General features: G+C 46.2%; 1 pseudogene; it reads right to left on the bottom strand.

The window, feature by feature from the left end:
* Window positions 1-14,338: 14,338 nt before the first annotated feature.
* LOC120852700 lies at window positions 14,339-15,563 on the bottom strand (annotated as a pseudogene).
* Between the last annotated feature and the right edge of the window lie 1,742 nt (window positions 15,564-17,305).

Below are 17,305 nucleotides of genomic sequence, written 5' to 3'. Positions count from 1 at the left end.
CTGAAGCACCATGGTTACTTTTATTTAGAATGGTATTTAGAAACCAAGTTCTGAACTCCTAGTGTGCTTTTTGCTATAGGGGTTTCATTTGCTTCTATACCTTCTTGGTGAACAGAGTTAGGAAATATATATATACACTTACCCATGCACATGCACGTATCTTCGTTTATTTTTGTGTCTATAAGTATGTATACCTATATATATGTGTATACATGCATACACATTTACCTATGCATGTGTGCATATCTGAATTTATTTCTGTATCTATCTGCATGTATACTTAAGTAAAAATGAGTTCATACTGATATCTCCAGCTCTGATTCAGCACTGCAAGATTCATTCTAGCATCCCTTCTCTCTTCATCATCACTTCTTTCTCTGGCAGTAAGAAACCTGGCTCCCATTGTCTGTAAATTATATACTTATTTGATCAACCCTATTATACATGTAGTTTCAGAATTGCTAATCCATATCCTTATTGTATTTTGTACTGTTTTTTTCTTTTGTCTTTAGCCTTATGGACTCCAGTCAAAACATCATTTCCCAAAGTTATTGAGGTCAGCCCTTTTTTTCCCTTCTTGATCCCATCTTAACATTTTCAAAGTGTTTCCACATCTGGCTTCGCCTTTGATTACATCATTACTGATGTATAAGGGAAGAAGAAGCCATGACATGTGGAGTTTGCATTGGTTTCTTCTGCTCATGTGAGCAGTCGGATTCATGATTAGAACTTGGTACTTCAGGCTTTGCTATACTTTCTGTGGAGCTGCTTTTGCAGAATGGGCCTGGGCTGCAAAGACAGCTGTAACATGGCATGTCTAGTAGAAGGAGAAGTATGACTGAACAGCTTGTCTCTTCGTTGGTCTAGCAGAGCTATCGGGTATCAGGGGAAAGGAAGCTTAGAGATTTCATGGCTCTAACTAAATCCCCGCCAGATGGGGAAACTGAGGCCTAAAGGGATGATGTGACTTGTTCAAGATGAACTCACTGGTGAGAGACATAATGGGGACAGGAGTCAGGGCTCTACATTCCCATGTCTGTGCTTTTCTCACCACTCTGTGAGAAGAGGTCTGCAGAAAGAAGCCCTGTGAAATTATTTAAACAGGGTTGGGAGAATTTACCACTGTTTCCTGAATAGAGAGGTAGAGCCAGGAAGATTCCTTCATACGTTATGCTTCTTGAAATGGGGGGAGAGTTGATTAACAAATGACTAGAGGGTCTGGAAATTTGGTCCCTACCGGTCACACAGTAGTGACTGCATCCAAAAGTGACCACTTGAGGGATCTTGTACATTCCAGAGCTACCATTTTTTATTAGTGTCATCTCCTCTCTCAATTATCATCCCCCTTCTAACTAAAATGCTGAGGAGCATAGCGCCTGTCCCGCCCAGGTCATGGGTTATTTTAAGGCTCCCTACCTAACTGGAAGGAAGGAATCAGACCTTTATCTTTACTGATTGCTGTTTTCCTATTCTCCAGCGCAGTGCATGGAGCACAATAAAAATTCAATAAGTATTTATTGCATGAATGAAGGATCATACGAGATGCTTCAGGTCAAAGTACTTTATCTCTAACACACTGTATAGACATGAGGAAATGTTAATGGCATTCACTAATGCTCTGACCTTGGGCAAGTGGCTCAACCTCTCTGGACATCAGGGACTCCACTTGCAATATAAGGCTGGGGCTTCCCTGGTGGTGCAGTGGTTAAGAATCCACCTGCCACTGCAGGGGACACAGGTTCCATTCCTAGCCCGGGAAGATCCCACATGCCTGGGGGCGACTAAGCCTGTGTGCCATCACTACTGAGCCTGCTTTCTAGAGCCCACAGGCAGCAACTGCTGAAGCCTGTGTGATCTAGACCCCAGGCTTCACAACAAGAGAAGCCACAGCATTGAGAAGCCCCATGCACAGCAACTAGAGAGAGACTGTGTGCAGCAACAAAGACCCAGTGCAGCAAAAAACAAAACAATACATAAATCAAAAAGATGCTCCAGGCTCATCTTGTATTTGAATTAAGCCAGAGGATCTCTATGGTCCCTTTCATATCTGTACTTCTGTAATTTCTGTGTTTGCTGTTATTATAAAGAGCCTTGTGAGATTTCCAGATTGCTTTGGGATGATAGAATATCACATCCTGTCATGGGCAAGAGCAAAGCTGACAAGCTGATTTCTTTTTTTGTGTGAATTGGTAGTGGCTCCCTGAAATGCAATGCAAGAAAGACTCTGAAGGTCCATGGTATAGCATTATAATAATTGATTAGTGATGTCTGTCATGGGCACAGAATACAAAGCAGTAGCAAGCATGCCAAATATCTGCTATCTCCAATTTATAGTTCAAAACAGCAGCTGCCCTGAAATTTCTGGGAGCAATGTTATTTTTCTTTGATTTTTGCATGATAATGGAGAGACCACTTGGGTAAGGCCAGGGCTTCCTGGCGATATACCCAGAGCTCTACAGACTTGTAGTAAATCACCTTTCTGCCTTTCATTGCCTTTTCTTTTTATTTATTAGGAAAATAAAGAAAATTAACATGATTGACTAATTCATTGTTAAGAAATAAAAATCCAGACTCAGTGTTTACCATTCTGATACTCAGACAGCTGCATAGAGTCTGCTCTGAAGGAAAACGAGAATGTCAAATGACATAAAAATTCTACACATGAACATAAAACCATCCATTCAATAAGTATACGAACACTTATAATGTGCCAAGAAGGCCCAGGTAATGCATTATGCTGAAAATAGAGATGATCTCTTCAGGAATATGGCCTTTTCCCCTTCTCTTATTTCCTTAAGAGTGGTGGCCAACACTGATTGGTCGCTATGTGTGTGTCCTTGAGTTTTCTGAGTGTAACTCTTATTACCGTACTGATAAGGAAATAAGTTTTGGGTCTGACTCCCAGAATTCCTGAAGGAAATATACAAATAAGGCTCCTTAACTCTCTCATTGCACATAGGAGATCCTGCCAGCCACGGAAGAACCTTCACAGTCCTCAGGTACTATCCTGTTGTTCAATGTGCTTTAAAAAATAAACTGATTTATTTTTGGCTGCCCTGAGTTTTTGTTGCCGAACAAAGGCCGCTCTCTAGTTGCGGTGTGCGCGTTTCTCACCGTGTCGGCTTCTCTTACTGCAGAGCGCAGGCTCTAGGGTGTTGGCTCAGTAGTTGAAGGGCACTGGCTTAGTTACCTCGTGGCATGTGGAATCTCCCCGGACCAGGGATCGGACCCATGTCCCCTGCATTGGCAGGCAGATTCTATACCACTGGACCACCAGGGAAGTCCCTCACTGTGCTTTTGGAGCACAAGGATGCTGTGAAGATAAGGATGTTCCCATTCTTCCTTGTCTACCTGGAAGGGTAGAGAGGCCTCTGTATCTTGGTTTGGGGGCCATGTGTACTGACCCCCACCTGTTGTCATTTCATGGCTGTGAAGAAATGTGTCGCAGTGCAGGAGTACCATGCCCATCTCCTGCCCCTCTTCCCCGCCTAGGGAGGTCCTCATGGGCTGTGGCAACATCAGCTTCTAGTTCCCTTCCCTCAGGTTTTGTCTTTCTCCACTGTCCAGGCAGTTCCTGAAAAGGCTGCATAAACTGAGTGAGTGATCACTTCAAGACTTGAAATAGCTTTTTTCCTGTCCCAGATATGACACAGTCACTTCCCCAATAGAGCCATCACTCCAAGAGGAACAGGATGTCCTTGTCACCGAGCCAAGAGGGTCACATGATCAGACAGTCAGGGGCCTCTCGGGACCTCGTTTCTCTTTAAGCTGTTGGCCACAACTTGTCCACAAAAGCCTCTCTGTGACAGACCCTGGCAAGCCATTCAGAACCTATCCTCTTATGGGGTTTCAGTCCTGAGTATTTCTCTAGGGAATAAAATACGTATTTGATGAGTGAACACTAGAAGGATAACAGGGGAGAATTCCTGAGGAGGATCTGTGGTGACCACATGGAAATAAAGCCAGTGTGCTTGTGTTTCTGAAGTAGAAGAATTGGGGACTCCCCATAAACCAGCATTCTTGTTCCCTGCGGTACCCTTCAAGGAGACCATAAAGTTTGGACAGGAGGCTAAACTTCCTCACTGGGGAGTTCTTGGTCTGGTCTGGAGCCGGCTGGAGTGGAGAGTGGGGAACAGAGTGAGGAAAGCGTTGTCTTAAAATTCAGGATCAGGCAGAAGAGAAAAGGCATTTATGAAGGTTGGCCTCCAACCCTAACCTCAGCTCCAGACCCCCAAACCTCGCAGACACATGGTCAAGTTAATTGGGAAGTCACCAGGCACTCCAGGGGAAACTATGATTTAGGCAGCTGTGTAAAAGCAAGGGTGAGGGAGCTGAAAAAGGTCTTCCAGAGGCCCCAGAAGGGGAAAATGAGCTGAGTCAGAAGCCAGCAAGAGGAACCCTAGCTGGAGGAACTTGGTCTGCAGATTCAGACGCAGCCTCACTCTGGGGGAAGGCTTTAGGTTTTTGCTTTTATTTTTTTAAATCTTGAATTTCTGGTGCCATAAAAATCTTTGAGAGAGACAAAAGTGATTTTACCTTTATTTAGTGAAAGCTTCCAATCAACTAAAAGTCACCTTTGGGGTGAATGAGAGAATCTCCAATCAGACCAGGATAAATATATAGAACCCAAGCTGATTTTCCCCAAGGCCACCTGGTCTTGCTGGTCAACCTGCCTCCTCCCTCCAAGAGCGGAATAGTAGATAATCCAACAGCTCCAGGGCTTTTTGACATCTGGAAGAATTGGGGCTGGCCATCAGCCAGGAGAGGTCAAATAACTTCGATTGCCTGAAAAGTGGGAAAGTCACTGGGCCATGCCCATCAGAGCGCACAGTTGAGGAACACAGAGTTCACTCTAGCTGGTCTAAGCAGGAAGGAGTTTATCTGGGGACATTGGGAAGCCGGTGGAATCGTCAGAAGGGCTGGAGGAGCAAGTTCTCAGCTGAGCTCTGGGAACAGCTCCTGGATTGCAGCTTGCAGGGTTGGGTTGGCAGAGAGAAGCTGCCACTGCCAGCCACGGAACCAGGCTTGTCTCTGCTGCAGGCAGGGCGAGGCCATGTGCCTCCACTCCCAGAAACTTGCCACCATGTGGGCCCCCAAAATATACGCCTGCACTCCTCCTGTGTCCTCAGCTGACTTCCAAACCAAAGTCTCCTGTAGGTGCATCTAAGTGACAAAATCTAAGCCGCATATCTATACCCAGGAAGGTGAGAAATGTCTGCATACACGCACACACACACGCACTCAACGTGAATATCCTTAAATGTGGCTATATCATGCAAAGCCTTTTGAGAAGTCAAGAAAGGCAGATATCTGCTAACTGGGGTCTGTGAGCTGCTGCTTGGGGTGCTCAGGAAATGGTCATGCCCTGCTGTGTGGGTGAAGGGACAGATTCCCTGGTGGGCCTACTTCAGCAGCATTCTGGTCTGTTGGTCTCAGGCAAAACAGGGAAGTAAGAAGTACTTGCCTTCGGGGCTCTTCATACGACCAACCCAAACTGTCATCACCATTTATTTAGTTTTAAGACACTTTCAGAAAGAGATTTGAGTCACCCTGGGTGTTGTTTTGCATACTGCAATACTAGTCCATTCTGGGCATTGTGAAAGACACAGTTGTACACAAGGCTTCTGGTTTTGATGGGGAGCCAGGAAAACATACTGGCACCATCATTATGGAAATAACCACATTATGAAAACCACTACCTGAATGAGGCAGCGCTGTAGTTTGGGCTGGTCAGTACAGCTTTTTGGAGGAGATGGGAGTGGAGCTGGTGCTGGAACAATGGGTAGGGTTTAAATAGGCAATCCTGGAGAATGGGAGTGAGGTGAGTGATGCTCAGAGGGGATGGGGTGTATGTATATGAAGGAAATCCAGGGATTTCTTTGACTGTCCAGTGGTTAGGATTCTGAGCTTCTGCTACAGGGGGCTTGGGTTTGATCCCTAGCTGGGGAAATAAGATCCTGCATGCCTCATGGTGTAGCCAAAAAGTTAAAAAATTAAAAAATCCAGTCAGTTACAAGTCTGGAGGCAGTGCAGGACGTGAGCAGAAGAACTGCAGGAAGTTAACAATAGATACTTGAACTGGGCCATGTTTTAGGGAATCTTGATTACCCCGTGCATTAGTCAGGACTATCTTAGTTTTAAGTGATAGAAATACAACTCGAGTTAACTTAAGATAAAAGGGAATGTATTGTTCCATCTAATTAAAAAGTCCAACGGCATGAGTTTGAGACATGCTAGATCCAAAAGAGAAGGCAATGGCACCCCACTCCAGTACTCTTGCCTGGAAAACCCCATGGACGGAGGAGCCTGGTGGGCTGCAGTTCATGGGGTCGTGAAGAGTCAGACACGACTGAGCGACTTCACTTTCACTTTTCACCTTCATGCATTGGAGAAGGAAATGGCAACCCACTCCAGTGTGTTCTTGTCTGGAGAATCCAAGGGATGGTGGAGCCTGGTGGGCTGCCGTCTATGGGGTCGCACAGAGTTGGACATGACTGAAGCAACTTAGCAGCAGCAGCAGCAGATCCAAATATTTAGACGATCTCATCAGGACTCTGTTTCTCAGCTCTGTATTGCTTTCAGTTTCCAGCAGGCTTTCTCCTTTTGGTGGTCCCTGGCAACCCCAGCTTACATCATCTCAGTTTAGAAATCTCTTGCCCAATATTTCTAGCAGAATTCTCAGGGCTGAGGTTTGTTGGCTGGTTCAGCCCAGGTCATGAGCAATCCCTCCCCATCCCTACTAGAACTATAAACTTAACCAAAGGAAGCTGGGGTCTCTCACTGACCAGATCTAGGCAATGGCATGAGAGGGCAAATTCCCCTCCACCCCAACCACATGGAAGGATGGTCACCTACAGCAGATGGCTGTGGGTTCCTCATCCTTATCTCCTTGGTCCTTTCCCATTTCAGTGGATGCTGGCTCAATTTCCAATTGTTAACACCTGCATCTCTTTACCTGAAGCTTTTCTCTGGCCACCAGAAACCACTTGTACACTTTCAAGACAGACCAGAGCACCAGGGAATTAATATCCCCTCAGAGCAGTCCTCAACCAATCGCTGATGGAATTGGTGCATAAATGCCACATTTATATTTAAATTATATTTAAAATGTACATAGTAGTAGAGGCAAGCTAATTTTAAGGAGGAAGAAACCTGTAGGGGCTCTAATGCACATCTTCTGAGGTCCAGTTCAGCAGGAAAGAGAGAACCACTTCCCCCTCCACAAGTCTAGGTCTGATGCTCATTGGTTTATATGGGGCCCCATGTGCTCTTGGTCCAATGGCCGTGATGAAGAGAATGGAGCGTGAGGATGGGTTGAGAACCCAGATCCTGTGCTCCACTCTGGAGCTAGGAGAGGCCTCCCTCTGAGATGCCGGCACTGAGAGTTGGGGAGCAGTTTCTCCAGGAGAAATCAAGGTACTGTTCATGAATAGAAGCTAGGTGGCAAACACAGCAGGTGTTTCCCCAGAGTCAGTGCTCTTCCAGAAGGCTGATGGTGTCTGTTAGGCTCCCCAATTCCTGTTCCTCTAGTACAGGAATGTACTATCAGTGGCCTTCGGTTCTCAGGTCCTTGAGTAGGAGAGCAGTCACCTCGGTACCACAGAGGTGAAAAGGTCCAGAGTCTGCTACACACTGAGATAAGGGATGCAGCCTGGGATCTGTAGCAAACATTTTTGAGGCGATTGTGTGTAGCAGGCTCTGTGCTAAGTGCTTTCCCAGATTGTCACATTTTATCAGCCTCATGGCTACTGCAAGGTAGGTATGACTAATTTCCCCATGGCAGAGGAGGAAACAGGCTCACAGAGGCTACGAAACTTTCCCACTCAAGGACACATGGCAGTAAGCGCCAGACCAAGAACTTGATCTGAATGGTTTGGTTTTTAAGACTTCCAAAGGCTTATCATCCTGGGGAAACTGAGGCAGCATATGGGTGACCCTGGCTGTTGGGGCAGAAACACCAGCTGTGTCCTCCTCCAACCTGAAGGGGACTTGATGCTGGTTTTAAGTGCTGGAGACAGTCTTTAACAGGCAGCGCTTCAGGACAATGACTCCTTTGGAGAAGGTGAGGGAAGGGCTTCTGGAAAGATCATTCAAACAATATCAAACTCTCTTTAAGGTAGAAGGATGGTTAATGATAGCCTCCCTCCTGCCCCCCTCCCCACCACCCCCACTCTGCATTCAGGCGCAGCCCCGCGTCAGTGAACATCCTATTCTAGACTCAGTCCCCTCACCTCTGGGAGTGCTGGAAGCTCTTATTCTGTGACCTCCCTACCCGGGGGCATTTCCATCTGGATGGAAGCCTCCCACCCACTCACCCTACTTTGCTTTCTTCGTGGCACATGATATACAGTTAACGTATTAGCTATCTCCCTCTATGGGATGAGCTTCCCTAGTGGCTCCGACGATAAAGAATCTGCCTGCAATGCAGGAGACCTGGGTTCGATCCCTGGGTCAGGAAGATCCCTTGGAGAAAGGAATGGATACCCACTCCAGTATTCTTGCCTGGAGAATTCTATGGCTAGAGGAGCCTGGTGGGGTACAGTCCATGGGGTCACAGAGAGTCGGACAGGACTGAGCGACTAACAATCATTGGAATGAAAGCCCCAGAGGAACAGGATTTTATTTGTTCAGAGCTGTCTCTCTAGTGCCTAGAACAGTACTTGGCACAGAGAAGCTATTAGTAAATATTTGTTGAATGCATGCCTGTTTCCCCAGCACTGCGCCTAGTTCTGCCCATGCATTATCTCATAGAATCCTCAAAAACCTATGGGTTTGCCCACACTGGGCCCTAGAACCAATGTTAGCAGATAAAGAAGTAGCTTCGTGCCCCCTACACCACCTCCGCCTGTGTTTTTCTACCAGGACCTGGGTGTCAGGAGCCCTCAGGACAGGTCAACCAGACTTCACAGGCTGTGAAATTCACAAGGCCGGGTGTCTGGGGCTTCCACCCTGGCTGCTGTTAATGGCAGCACCTGATGCCAGCACCTTCACACCTCCCTTAGTGTGAAAGTCTTCTTTGGGGGTACAGGGCAATCACAGCTCCCAGAACCTTCTTTTCAAAAATTAGCAACAAAACAAAGAGGAAAGAGCTAGCTATCCAAGTCAGAGCTGGAGGGACTTTGCTGCCTGTTGACCCTGGGGTGGACCATCTCAAGACAGTAGGGGTAGGGAGTGGGCTTGGAGTGGGGGAAAAAGAGGCTCTTTTGGCCTCCTCTCTCTTCTGCTCTTGTTGCTAACCCCCACCACCATGGATCAGCAGGAATGAGGGCTTTGGCCTGGTCAGCATTACCCCATGGATAGCCCAGCAGGCCTTTTGAGACAAACAGCACATTTCTCCATGTCATACCCCCAGAGCTAATAGCCTCCCCTCCATATGTAATGTACTTAAAGCTTGGGAGTCAGGACTTCCCTGGTGGTCCAGTGGGTAATATTCTGAGCTCCCAATGCAGGGGGTCTGGGTTTGATCCTGGGGTCAGGGAAGCAGACTCACATGCCCCAACTAAAGATCTCTCATGCCATAATGAAGCTGGAAAGATACTACATACTGCAACCAAGACATGGCATAGCCAAATAAATAATTAAAACAACACCACCAAAAGCTTGGGAGGCAAACAGCAGCCTAGGGTGGCTCACGAGATTTCTGGGGTACAAGTTCATGGTTCTGGAAAGGCTAGAGCACTGCCTTGTCCTGCAGAGTGCCCCCCTTTCCACATTTTGGCTGTGGTCGCCTTTCCTCTGGCCTGATCCCCCACTCACTGTTCATTTACAATAAGTTTCCTCTCATTCAAAGGCTACCTGCCTTTTGGTTCATTGACAAGCGCACAACAAATGCTTATTCAAGACTTCCTAAATGCGAAGTCAGACCCATAACAGTGGGCAAAACAGACAAAACCCCAGCCTCCTCAGATCTCCCAATCCAGTGGCAGAACCATTCATTCAGCCCACAACGCAGGCCTAGTTCTGGGTTCTTAGCTACCCTGGTTTAGCCTCTAGATGCATTTGTCAGAAATGCATCCATAACTTGTTAACATGATAACAATGTAACTCAACACTCCAGAGGATCCCTGCCATGCACGGCACCTCACCCAGCTCTCCTCTGTTCCCCTTTAATCCCAGAGGCTGCATTTCTGGGCTAGAAACATCAGGATTTAGGAGGGTTTTTTTTGACTGTTGTGCAGCCAAGACTGCAGCCGGCGAACATTCCGAGGGTCTGCCCAGGGCCCGTGGCTCCAGGAGGTTGGAGGAAGCCAGAGGAAGGATTCCTCCTCACCCTGGCCCCACACTTGCTGTCTCTGGGCATGCAGGGGTCAGTGCTGGCAGGTGAGAACACCCCTAGCTCCTCCTGCGGTGGGTGAGCATCACACCGTGAGTTTGCTGTGTGGTTTGGACCCGCTTGCCGAGTTTTCTGCCTTTTGTTATGATATCATCAGCTGTTCCCTCATAGTTTCAGGGTATGCACAGCGCTCTGTTTATACTCGGCAGCACGAAGTTCTGTGAGTTTGTGTACACAGGAGGCCACCAAATGTCTGGAGAGAGAGGGGGGAGGCAAGAGTGTGCAGACATTCATCTGAGTAACAGTGTGATTCAGTTCTTACCTAGGACCTCTCAGAGGTCCCCAGCTTCGGCACTGGTGTTCCAGGGCCTGTGTGGGTGGGATGACAGTCTGAAATGACCTGGGTCTGGTCAAAGAGGGGAAGTCATGGACATTCAGCATGGAAGGACTCTTTGATGTGACTCTGGTCTGACCCTGCCCTGTCACAGTGTAGCAGCCTGAGGTTCAGACACGTGAGATAACTTCCCCAAGGTCACCTGGTCAGTAGAAGAGTTGGTCTGGAATTGATGCCAGCCTTTTAATTCACTGCTCTTTCGCCCTCCATTTTATCCTAAACCCATCAATAGTAATTTAATTTCATACAGTCTACATTTTCATGAGCAAAAGTATGAGCAACATTTTTTTGGTAAGAGGTTTAAATATTCCCAGGAGCCTGCAAAGAAAAGAATACAACTCTTCTCAACGTCTGGGTCACTTGCCAAGAGAGCCAGTGCAATCCCAAGTACAAGTCTTAATGTAACAAACCTGAATCTGAGGTCACTGTTAGTGTTTTCATGCCTGACTCAGCCCTCGGAAGTCTTTGTGGGGGTGTATGTGTATACCTGTGTGGATGTGTGGACATGTGTGCACACTATCAAGGGATTTTTGTTGTAATGGTTTTTGTTGCGCTGATATCTTGAATAAATTTCTGGGACAATTCTTCACTTCCAAAAGTGACCATTTCTGGAATAATCTGTCCTTCTTCACATGCTCAGGCATGATTCATTGCTAGTGGTGGTCAGTGATCCTGATTCATGCTTTTTGTACATGAAGGTGACGCTGAATAGGAAGTACCCGACTTTCTATACCAGAAGTTCAATTATAAAGTGGTTATGGGAACTGGGAGTACATTTTCTTATAAAAACAATATTATATATGGCTATGTGGTTTAGTTAATCCTTGAAACTTGTTTAACTTCATATATATTTGAAATCCTGCCCATATGGAATTAATGCAAGTATGAAACACTACTTTTTCCACCATCCGTGCTTTTAAATAGAAGAACTATAAAACCAAATAAGAATTCGTTTTTAATTATCATGAATGTTGGTGGTAAGGGTGAACAATTTTATTAGAAGTGTAGGTAGACTTTGTGAGAATTACAGGTGGGACGCTTAGATATCCTGAGGGTTTGGGGTGTTGGGGTGTTGATGATGGTCCTGGTTTTTGAGTATGGTTAATTTGACTTTTATACCTGTGGCTTTCTCTTCTTTCTGTAAGGCATTATTGTTGTTGCTATTTAGTTGCTGAGTAGTGTTTGACTCTCTGCAGTCCCATGAACTGTAGCCTGCTAGGCTCTTCTGTTCATGGGATTTCCCAGGTAAGAACACTGGAGTGGGTTGCCGTTTCCTTCTCCAGGGCATTTTCCTGACCCAGGAACCTAACTGAGTCTCCTGCATTGGCAGGCAGATTCTTCACCACTGAGCCACCAAGGAAGCCCCAAAGCACTATTAGCCACACTGTTTAAGATGATCAGACATGGGTTTTGGGCTTTTGCTGACAAATGGAATAAAGTGAAGAGAAAAAGAGGGGAAACATTGGTCCTCTTGGGATCACTAGGTAGGAGTTGGAAGAAACTGGACAAATAAGCTGCCTTGCTATGTGAGCAGTGACATCCCACTGTGTGTGGGTCCCCTGGCACTTTTTTTGGTGAGGTAGGTGGGGTGAGGTGGAAGGAGCAGGAGAAAGGTGATGCACAGCCTACCAACGCGGCTCCAAAGTAATGTTCAGTGGTGACGCCTGACAGCCCAGGCCCTGAACTCTCCCTGTGTCCGATGTGAGTGAGTCACCCTGAATCAGCATGAGAGCACCATTCCGGAAGCCCAGTCCCATGAAAAACATACCCTGCTAGTCAGCAGGGGTGATCTATGTTCACTGATGTCCTCCCCAACCTGGACCCGGCCAGAACTCCAGGACAGCTCCAGAGACGTGAATTCTGGAGGCCCCTCAGGATATCTGATCAACCTATATGTTTGGGGCGTGAGAAGAAGATAGTGTGGGCAGAGGGACTGACCTTGTGCTTAGTTGCTTAGTTGTATCCGACTCTTTGTGATGCCATGGACTGTAGCCCACCAGTCTCCTCTGTCCATGGGGATTCTCCAGGCAAGAATACTGGAGTGGGTTGCCATGCCCTCTGCCAGTGGATCTTCCCAACTCAGGGATTGAACCTGGGTGTCCCACATTGCAGGTGGATTCTTTACCATCTGAGCCACCAGGGAAGCCCCAAGTGGGACTGGAGAACACCCCATGAATGGATGGTAAAGGGGGCAAAGGAGAGAATTTGACATTGTGAGTCTTCCCTGTAAGAGAAGACAAAGGATGACAAGGATGAGGTGTGGTTGCTTTCCTGCATTTTCCGCCGTGGACATTGCCCCTCCTCCTGACGTGGCTCAAGTTAGAGCAAATAGAGTGATGTTTAACTATCATCACAAGTACTGGTTAGAAAGAAAGTATCCTAAACTCATCGTGCTTACGATGCTTACAAACGCTTGGTTTAGAGAAATAAAACTTGATGAGGATGATCTGAAGTTTCCACAGGCTATGTATTCTCCCAGCTCTTAAAGTCTCTCCTTGAACCACACAGGCTGCGGATCTGAACCATGTGCTTTTGGTCTCCAAAAATGATTTTTAATAAACTCAGATTTCTTAAGAAGTCATCAGCCTACACAGAAATGTTTTAAGAGAAAAATTTATGGAGTTCCTTGTCATATCTATGGTAAGAATGCTGTTTTCTTTATGACGATCAATGGAAGACATTTTTGGTGGGTCTTCATTCCAGAAATAGCTGTTATTTTCTGAACACCTGCTTTTATTCTATGGATGCTCTAGATCATATAACTGATTGTGTCTCCCTGCTTTTTATTCACACTCAGATATGAAGCAGTCTTGAGCCAGTGTACAGACCTTTACAACCCCCAAAACTGAAATTTCACCCTTAGCATCTTCATCTTCTGTTTTTTTTTCCCTTAATTTTTTTTCTTATATACCTACTGTTTTGCTTTCATTATATTGCATGTAATTTTTAAAAGTCATCTTAAATTATCCTGAGAGCAAGGTGGTTAAATAAACACAAAGGTGGTGAAGGGGTGCTAGCTTGTGCGAGTCCATTTGCTGACTGTGGTTGGGTGGCTTGAACAACAGGCTATTCATAAGGACAGGAAATTTGCAAGACTGATGTTAGAAACTGGAAGTACCTGCACTATTTATAGTTGCATTTTTAAACAAATTCTTGAATCTGAGCAGTGAATATGTGCTATTCTAACTGGAAAGGTAATTATCAAATTCCTTAGTAGTCACTTGGCCATGGTATACAAGTAACTTGACGCGCCGCTCAGGAGAGCAGGAGGCTAGTGATTTCTTTCATCTAAGCAGCACTGTTTTCTTTTTAAGGTTAATTCCATTCAAAGATCAAAGTCCAAATACTTAATCAAAACCACTGATTTTTCAAATCCACAGCCAATCTTGGACTAGATTTGCAACCACCAAATACTGAAGAAAGCAAAGCGAAATGAAACCAGGCTGTTACAAAATACACAGTGTATCGAACCTTTTTTCCCCCCCCTAGTTAGCATTCAACATTGAACTCTGTTGCTCTTCAAATTCTCTCTCCCCTTTTTTGGGGGAGGGATTAAGAAAGACCTTGGTACCCCATCCTTTAAGTTACAGCTATTAGGATAATGGAGAGAGGGGCGAGAGCGGAAGTGGGTGTAGAATCAGGAGGGGTTTGATGGCTGCAAGTCAGTCCACTTAGTTTTTGTACTGGGTGAGCTCATTGCCAGTTTCATTGAGAAGATACGTGCAGGGACTTCTCTGGTGGTCTAGTGGCTAAGACGCCATGCTCCCAGTGCAGGGGGCCCAGGTTCAATACCTGATCAGGGAACTAGGTCTCACATACCACAAGTAAAGATCCTGCAAGCCACAATTAAGGTCTGGCACAGACAAATAAATAAATAAGTATATTAAAAAATATTCATCCAGGTTTAAAGAAAAAGTGAAGACGTGCAGATGAGGGCTTTTGTTATCGAGAGAGGGTCACGGTTGGCAGAGGTCTTTACAGTAAACCTTCTTCTGTCTACAGTCCTGGGAATGTGGGTGCTAGAGCCACGGTTGGTCATGCTGGCTGAAAAGTCATTGATGGTGGAGGTTTCATGGAGTCCAGTTAGGTGCCAGGCATTGTTCAGGTCCCCCTTGGGATCGTAGGCTCAGCTGCGTGTACCATTTGCTCACTTTCTCAATGGCCTCCTCAAGGTGCTTCAGATCATTCTCTCTCATGGCCTTGGTGCTGAAGTTGGGGTGGCACCTGGCATCATTCCAGGTCCCAGGAATGGGCTTTAGGATCAAAGGTTGCTGTCATTCCAAAGTCTTCATATACATGATGTGAGATGAAATGGCCACCCAGAGATGATGTCCGTCCATTCCTTCACAGGGTCTTATCTGAAATTCCCATGGGGCAGCCACGACCTTGGCACTCTGTCCTCAAAATCTTGACGCCTGGTGGTGAGCCCATACGATAATCCCCGCTATAATCTTTGCTCCCTCATCACAGTCGCATGGACCTTGGGGTCCAAGGAAGCAGCTGGAAGGCCAACCCGAGGGGTGCTCATCTGTGCCCATGAGAATATATTCCTGCTTTGGTCCAAACGGGGGTGCTGGTTGCTCCCCACATCTGTGTTCCATTTATAGGGATGCCTTTCATGGGTCTCTGCAGTCTTTCGGTTATACTTGAAGACTTCAGAGAACCCCAGGTGGTAGTCCTTGCATAACAGGTCCTGGAACATGGCAACAGGGATGAGATACAGTCCCTGTTGGAGCTTCAGACTGAAAAGTGATAGAGCCATCAAAATACCACTCGGGCAACTCATCTGGCACTGTCGATCCAGATATGCATAGCTCAGGCTTTCTCACCCCGAGGCAGGGACATGCCCACCTGATGGATGCCTTTGTTTCAGTGGGAGCTCACTGAGGTGGCCATGGTGGGAGGTGTCCTGGGTGGCAGGGCAGGCAGGCAGGGAGAAGGAAGTGCAGGGGGGTAGGCCAGGAGACTGGGGGTGCTGCACACACATTGCTCTTCTCCCATCCTCAGCTCTGCCAAAACCATCCCTTCCTTCTTGACTGGGCAAAGAAACAAACTGAGGCTAGAAATGGTTTGAATGGGGCAAAGGGAGGGTGTTTATTTCCTAAATCTCTCAGTCTAAGTGTTCCTTCCGTTTCTCCCTGTGTCATCTGGTCTTGAGAGGAAATGATGACAAGCCTACCTGCTTCCAGATGGCACAAGTACTGGGTACCATCTGGACCCAACGGTACGTGGCATCCTCTGTACCAGGTGATAATGGCTCAGCCTCAGGGGCAGGAGAGACAGAGTACAGGTGTGGTTTATGGATGTGATTCAGTCTTCCTGGCCAGCTTCCCTACAGGACTAACTGGAGGCCAAATCGGGAAGAAGGAAAAGATTCATCCTGGTTCCTTTGGCCCCTTTTCCACTGGGAGTGATTCTGACTCTCACCTGCTTAGAAGTGAGGATGCCAAGGAGTTTTCTGGTACAAATAGTAACAGTGCAGAAAATTGGCCCAGAGTATAAAGAGGAGTTTGAAAAGGAAAGAATCGAGCCCATTGTATTCTCAAAGAAAAGACTTTGAAAAAAATCACAACCTGTAGATTTCAAAAGGCCAACTTCTTTCCAGTTTTCCCTTTAGAAAATATGGATATAATAAATACACATTTGTACACACTTGCCTTGAGAAAAAGCCCCTCAGAAACACATAGTGGTTACCTCGGAGTGGTAAGATTCCAGGGGATTGTTTTTTTCTTGTTTGGATCTGTGGTCCGATTTCCTCACAATGAATGTTAATGACAGTATTGTGGGATGCTAAGTAAAAATCAGGTTCTAAAGTCAGTATGTAAAGAAGAAGATCGCGTCCCATAAAATTACCCCTTAAAGATAACTTCCCTGCTAAAATGGGATATGTGTGACTCTGTGCATCGTGAAGTAGTTACCTTGAATTTAGGGCTCAAGATATATGAAAAGATATACATTTCATTGGAGAAGGAAATGGCAGCCCACTCCAGTGTTCTTGCCTGGAGAATCCCAGGGACGGGGGAGCCTGGTGGGCTGCTGTCTATGGGGTCGCACAGAGTCGGACACGACTGAAGTGACTTAGCTTAGCAGTATACATTTTCATATATCAGAATCCGCTCAAGGTGCTGAAAAGGTGCTAAGCATTGTGGGAGCCAAAACCAGCTGCAGAGGGAGTATCTACCATCTTGCTCTTCATTCTGTGGCGCCTCTACTCAATGAGTGGAACGGCCTGAGGTAACATCTTCTCTCTTCCGATTGCTCTCTCTCTGTCTCTCTCACTGCATCTTTCTCTCTCCTCCCAGGAGGTGGTGTGGGGCTTGTCTTTTTTTTGAGGTGGGGGGAGTGCTTATGTTAGAGCTCCGTTTGCAAAGCGAGCCATTATATTCTTTATATTCATTATAAATACATTCACTATGTATGCATTATATTTATTCTAGCTCAATAAAATTGGCGTTTTAGTCTAAGGTGAATTAATTAATTAGTTTCACTGAATTTATTAAATTCTAAGATGAATTTGTTCCCACTTGACATGAAATTAAGGAAGCTTTGTGTATGGTATGGGGTGTTTGTAAGGGGGTGGGTGGGTCTAAAAGTGGGGTCTTTGAGGGAGCCAGGAGGGGCTTGCTCACCTTTGCTTG

Source organism: Oryx dammah, unplaced genomic scaffold, assembly GCF_014754425.2.
Source record: "Oryx dammah isolate SB20612 unplaced genomic scaffold, SCBI_Odam_1.1 HiC_scaffold_26, whole genome shotgun sequence".
NCBI classification, from domain to species: domain Eukaryota; kingdom Metazoa; phylum Chordata; class Mammalia; order Artiodactyla; family Bovidae; genus Oryx; species Oryx dammah.
This window is presented reverse-complemented; position numbering and strand designations above follow the sequence as displayed.